We start from the raw sequence: 6,626 nt of genomic DNA on the forward strand, positions 1-6,626 counted from the left end.
CCAGCTAGGTGGCAGAGGTTAGGGAGGCTGGCCCACATGGCTGGCAGCTTAGTTCAAGTCTTGAATGCAGCAGTTTGAAAAACCTACTGGGCACATGCACATCCATGCCCCATAGTAAACTTGAAGAATTAAAAAAAATTTTTTTAATTATTTTTTTAGGTTTTTGCTGTAGGACATGTGCATTCATCAGCGAGAGAGGGGGAAAATGAGAAATTAGTCCTCTGGAGGATGGCCATGCCACGATCCTCAGTGTTTGGGCATGAAAGCAAATGACTTGCAAGCTGGCAGTTCTGGGACTCAAACCTTAGCCATGTATGAGTCTAGCACTTTAATCCCCATGCACCTGCTGGCATAATAAAATAGAGGGACCAGCAGTTGGCGTAATGGCTATGTTGCTGGACTCCTATGTAGCCAACTGCGATTTGCGTCCCGGACCCGGTGGCTTAAACTCACGCCGGGCACGTGTGTGTGCGTGCCCAAGATCCCGAGAGGAGAATGGAGGAGAAGGGATTGCGGCGTGACCATCCCCTCTGGGGGGTGATTTCTCGCTTTCTGTCTCTGTCTGGTGAGCGCACGTGCCCTATAGCAAAAAACCTCCAAAAAACTTTACTTTTTATGTTTAATTTTTTAAACATTTTTAAATATTAAAAAAATCTAAATATTTAATATACATTTAATATCTATTAAATACATTTTAATTCTATTGGACAGAGTTTTTCCCTCAGAGGATTTTTTTTTTTTTTAAAGAGGTTTTTGCCTTAGAGCACATGCGCTTCCTGGGGGGAAGGAGAGAGACAGGCAGTGAGAGTTTATTTATCATCATTATTTTAATTTGCTACAGGGCATGTGCATTCACCAGAGAGAAGGAAAGCAAGTCACCAGGTTCAGGACTTGAGCCATGGTCCGCTATTTGGGAATCCAGCCCCTTAACCACTATACCTGCTAGGCCCCCAGGCTTTTTATAGAAAATACATATTTTTATTAATTTTTTTTTTGCATAGGGCACATGCACTTACAAGAGAGAGAGGGGGAAAGTGAGAAATCACTCTTTGGGGGAATGGCCATGTCAGTCTCCCCTCTTCTTGGGGTTTGGGACATGCACACACATGTGCCCGAAGTGTTTTTCAAGCTGCTGGTCCAGGACTTGAACCGTGGTTGGCTATGTGAGTTCCAGCTGCCTTAACCACTATGCCACCTGCTGGCCCTTACCAACATTTTGAAATATTTCCTCCAAATGAGGGGGCCTCCATTGTGTGCCCCTCAGTTTGAAAGTAGAGGGTTTCCCGGGAAGAAGTGTGGCGCTCAGGGCTTAGACTTTTTACCCAAATCGCAGTCTTCCAGAGGAGTCTTTGCGGCTTCATTGCATCATGTCCCATCGTTCGAAGGGAAAATGTCTAGAGAGAAGCAGATCGCCGCAGCTTCCCGCTGTAGCATTGGTGCTGCTTCTGCCTGGGAGTCAGTGGCTGGCCTGTTCCCATTGGTTGTGGAGCCTGGGCGTTACCGCCTGTTTTGGGCTGGACTTGGCAACGACCTTGAGGCAGGTCCCTAGGAGTCTGGTCCAGTAAGAGGCGCCAGGTCTGCCTTGGGGCGCAGTCCCACTGTGCACCCACCATCCCAGCGCAGTGGAACCCTCACCCCCAGAAACATCTCTGGGATGTCAACCCAGCTGGGTTTGCATGTGGGAAGCTGGCAGGGCCATGGTGCACCTTCCATCCCCAGCGAGGCTGAGCTTACTAAGGGGTTGCACTCTGCAGGCCCAGGTCCCCGGGATGGCTTGGGGTGGAGAGCCGCAAGGGAGCCCTGACCCTGCCCTGCGGTGCCTGCAATGGAGGGGACAGGCCTGTCCCTGTTAACACTGGTTCTCCACGCCAGACCCCACAGCAGCCTTGTCTGGGCAGGCCAGCCCTGCCATGGGCTCAGGGCAGTGCCTGCTGTCACCTGCAGGACTCCTCCCAGTGCCTGTCCTGCCCACGAGGTGACTGTCCTGAGCTGCTGGGCAGGCTGCTCACTCAGCCTCCAGCTGTGTTCCGGCCAGGCCGCCTGGGGTCAGGCTGGCAGCCCCACCTGCAGGCCCAGCAGATGGTCCCCCTCCAGGCAGGAAGCTGAGCTGCAGTCCCCAGGTCACCCCAGTCCCACCTGCTGTCCAGTTTTGCAGAGCACGCCCCTGTTTCCCCTGGCTCCAACCCGTGCTTTGTGAGTTCCTGCCTGACCCTCGTCTTCTTGGGGTTCAGTTTGGAGACGTCGCAGAGTGCACTGAGGACAAGTGGCGTCTACCAGGAAACGCCCTCTGGCGTGCACACGTGCCCCGATGAGTTTCAAGCTACTGCTGTTCCCGGCAGTGCTTCTGTAACGAAAAGCGTGGGGGAATGAAAAAACTTGCCCTGTAGTGCAGGGTTAGGTGGTGTGCTAAGGGTCTAAGGGTCTAGAACCCACGTGGCCAAGCGCGGTGCATACCCTGCCCCGCAGTGTGAGAAACGAGTGTGTGTGCGTGTCCAAATCTGGGCAGGGTGGAGAAATGGAGCGAGGGTTACGGGTATTGCCCCATTGGGGTTCCCTCTATCTCTGTGGTGAGTCCATGTGTCCCTCAGCAATTAAAAAAAGGGGAATAAGTCTAGTTACATATGTGGGATAGAAAGTGTCCGCACACCTTGATATAACGGCTTGCTGTTTTAAGTATTTTTCTTTTCTTTCCTTTTTTTTGAGAGGTTTTTGCTATAGGGCACATGCGCTCACCAGAAAGACAGAGACAGAGAGACAGCGAAAAACCACCCCCTGTGGGGATGGCCACACTGCAATCTCTTCTCCATTCTCCTCGGGATCTTGGGCACGCACGCACACACACGCCCAGCATGAATTTAAGCCACCTTGTCCGGGACTTGAACCACGGTTGACTACATGGCAGTCCAGTGACATCGCCATTAAACCAACTGCTGGTCCCTTTTTTTTTTTTAAAGAGATTTTTGCAGGGCTGGCAGGTGGCATGGGGGTTAAGGGCGCTGACCATGGTTCAAGTCCCAGACCTGGTGACTTGCTCTCTCACTTTCTCTCTCTCTCTTTCTCTCTTACTCTGTCCCTCTCTGGTCAAATTTTAAAAATAAAATAAGAATAAAGTTAAATAAAATAATTTTTAAAAAGATTTTTGCTGTAGGGCATGTGTGCTCACCAGAGAGACAGACAGACAGGAAGTGAGAAATCAGCCCCCAGAGAGATGGCCACACCACAATCCCTTCTCCGTTCTCCTGGGATTTTGGACATGCACACACATGCGCCTGGTGTGAGTTTCAAGCCTCTGGGTCCGAGACTCAAATTGCAGTCAGCCATGTGGGAGTCCAGCGGCGTAACCATTGTGCCATCTGCTGGTCCCCCATTTGGAATGGTTTTTAAGATGTGTTGTGGGACAATCCAAGGCTCAGGACAGAGTGTGTAGGTGCCACCATTGTCATAGTGGTTGGGGGATATGTTGCATGCATGCATGTCACCTCTGGATGGGTCACGTCACCTCTGGATGGGTCATGTCACCTTTGGACGGGTCACGTCACCTCTAGACAGGTGCATGTCACCTCTGGACGGGTCACATCACCTCTGGACAGGTGCACGTCACCTCTGGATGGGTCACGTCACCTCTGGATGAGTCACGTCACCTCTGCATGGGTGCATGTCACCTCTGGATGGTTGCGCGTCACCTCTGGATGGGTCACGTCACCTCTGGTTGGGTGCACGTCACGGGTGCACGTCACCTCTGGATGAGTCATGTCACCTCTGGACGGGTGCACGTCACCTCTGGATGAGTCACGTCACCTCTGGATGGGTCATGTCACCTCTGGATGGGTCATGTCACCTCTGGACAGGTGCAGAGGGGGCTGGCGGGGCAGGGCCTTGCACTGTGCCCCCTTCTTCATCCTGAGTCACATGGTGTACTACCTGTTAAAATAAATGTCTAGAGGAGGCTGGCAGGAGGCATGGTGGTTAAGGACGCTGGACTCCCACATGGCTGACTGGTTCAAGTCCTGGGCCTGGTGGCATGCTTTCTCACTTTCCCTCTCTGGTCAAATTAAAAATAAAGTTAAATTAAAAAAAAAATTTCAACAATTAAAAAAGGTCTAAGTGTCGTGTATTCTTTTGTTTCCTTTTCCTTAAAGAGAACATAAACCTGGGGACAGCAGGTGGCATGGTGGTTAAGGCTCTGGGTACTTTCATGTGGCTGACCACAGCTTGAGTCCTGGACCTGGTGACTTGCTTTCTCACATTCCCTCTCTCTGTCTCTCTCTGGTCAAATTAAAATAAATGGTGTGGTGGTTAAGGGCGTTGGACTTCCACATGGCTGACCACAGTTCGAGTCCTGGACCTGGCAGCTTGCTTTCTCACTTTCTCTATCTCGTCAAATTTTTAAAAATTATAATAATAAATAAAAGCAAATAAAATAACAAAATGAATGAATAAAGTAAGTCTTTAAAAAATAATAATAAACTTTTGGGGCCAGTGGGTGTTGTGGAGGTTAAGGTGGCTGATCCACAGATGGTTGGTCCTGGACCCGGCAGCCTGAAGATCACCCCAGGCTGTGTGCTTGCCTGCTCTAAGTCCCAAGAGAATAGGGAAGGGATTGCGCATGGCCATGTCCCCACGGGGTGAGTTCTCGCTTGCCCTCTCTGGTAAGTGCGCCCACTCTGTAAAAAAAACTAGTAAAAGAAATATAAAGTCCCTAGGAGTCTGTAATGTGCTTGTCAGCTCTCGTGTCTCCACATGTAACATGCGGCCTAGCGTGAAGGTCCCTTCTGGTCAGCGTCTCGCTTGGATGGCGTGACTCTCAGGCCAGCGTTCCGAGGAGCCGAGCGAGCCCGGAGACGTGCCACGCTGCTCGCTGTCTTGTCATCAAACCTGGAGCACGACGGGGAGTGTGCGGAGAGGCCTCAGGACAGGCCTGGCATTTCCCGGTGCCAGCTCGGTGCCAGCTTGCAGCCAGCGGGGCCCATCCTGGCCTCCGGGGACAGCGGCTCCAGGGTCAGGCTGGCGGGCCTCCCTGGGGCCTCCCGTCACATTGCGGTTTCCAGACCGCCTCGGGCACTGGAGTCCACGCGCCCTCTCACCCACCAGACGGAGCTCGGCCGGGCAGACACAGAACATCCCAGTGACGGGTGGAGGCGTGGGCTGGTTCCGGGCGGGGTAGGGGGCTGCCGGACCAGACCGGCCAGCAGGTGGCACCGCGGAGCATTTCCGAGAGGGCTGTGGCCGAGCCTTCGGGACAGGGTGGGGTGTGGGTGACTTCTGACCCATGTGCGGGATTGTAGAGGCTCCGCTGGGCCAGACGGCCGCCCACAGATGTCAGTGCTGGGTGGGGGGCGCCTTGGCTCCGAGGAGCAGACCCTACAAGGCAATGGCGGTTCGAATCCACAGCCAGGGCAACCTGAAGGTGCGAGTGTCCTCTCGGGAACCCCCCAGGCGGCTCAGGCTGGGCTCCGCCGGGGGGACATGTTCACAGAGGGATGGCCTCTGATGGGGCCTGAACACGGATTTCTGTGGCGGGAGTGCCTCCACAGAGGGAAGGCGGACAGTTCCAGGACCCCAGCAGTGAGTTGCCAAGGATGGCTGAGTTGCGGGGTTTGGTGGAAGAGGGGAGATCTGCTCTCTGGCAGTTTGGGGCTGACGAAGGGACAGAAGTTCTGGGAAATGCAGAGTCCCTGCAGAGGCTGGACTCCCTGTCGCAGGCAGAGTGCGGAGGAGGCTCGGCCAGGGCCTCAGCTAACTCGTGTTCTTGCTGGTCCGGAGGCTGCATCCCAGAGTCTCCCCGTGTGTGAGAAGCTCTTCACAGACGGCAAGAAGTCCCAGTCCCAAAGAGGTCTGTCCCTGCACCCAGAGCCGCAGCGGGAGAGTCCCATGCCCGGACTGAGGACAGCGTCCTTCCCCAGGGCCGGGCGGTAATCATCCAGCACGGCCTCTTGTCATCTGCCGGTGTCATCGTGGTCACTGACTCAGAGGGGCTTCTTTTCCCCCCCTTTTTAAAAGGAGTTTGTCTCAGGGCACATGCGCTCAGCAGGGAGAGACAGTGAGAGGGAAATGAGCAATCGCCTCCAGGCGCGGCCACACTGCAGTCCTCCTCCATTCTCCCCTGGGATTTCGGGCATGCGTGCACATGCACCCTGAGAGTTTCAAGCCTCTGGGTCCCGGACTGGATCAGGGGATGGCCACATCACAATTCCTTTTCCATTTTCCTATCGGGATTTTTGGGCATGTGCTCTATGTGGTTTTTAAGCTGCTGGGTCTGGGACTTGAACTATGGTTAGTCTTGTCGGAGTCTGGAGTCTTAACCACTATACCACCTGCTGGGCCTAGCCAAAGCGACTTTTAAGAGTTGTAAATAGGGACCAGCAGGTGACAAAATGATTAAGGCACTGGATTCACACCTGGTCAACTGTGGTTTGAGTCCCAGACCGGTGGCTTACTTTTGCACTTTCTCTCTTTCCTTCTCTCTGTCTCCCTCTGGTGTGCACATGGGCCCTATAGCAAATTTTAAAAATATATTAATAAATAAAATAAATAATTATTTTTTAAAATTACAAGAAACAAAAAAGAAAAATAAATGCAAACAGGGACCAGCAGGTGGCAGGAAGCTTAGCGGGTGGGGTTCCACC

The sequence above is a fragment of the Tupaia chinensis genome, unplaced genomic scaffold, assembly GCF_000334495.1.
Source record: "Tupaia chinensis unplaced genomic scaffold, TupChi_1.0 Scaffold143646_1, whole genome shotgun sequence".
Lineage (NCBI taxonomy): Eukaryota > Metazoa > Chordata > Mammalia > Scandentia > Tupaiidae > Tupaia > Tupaia belangeri.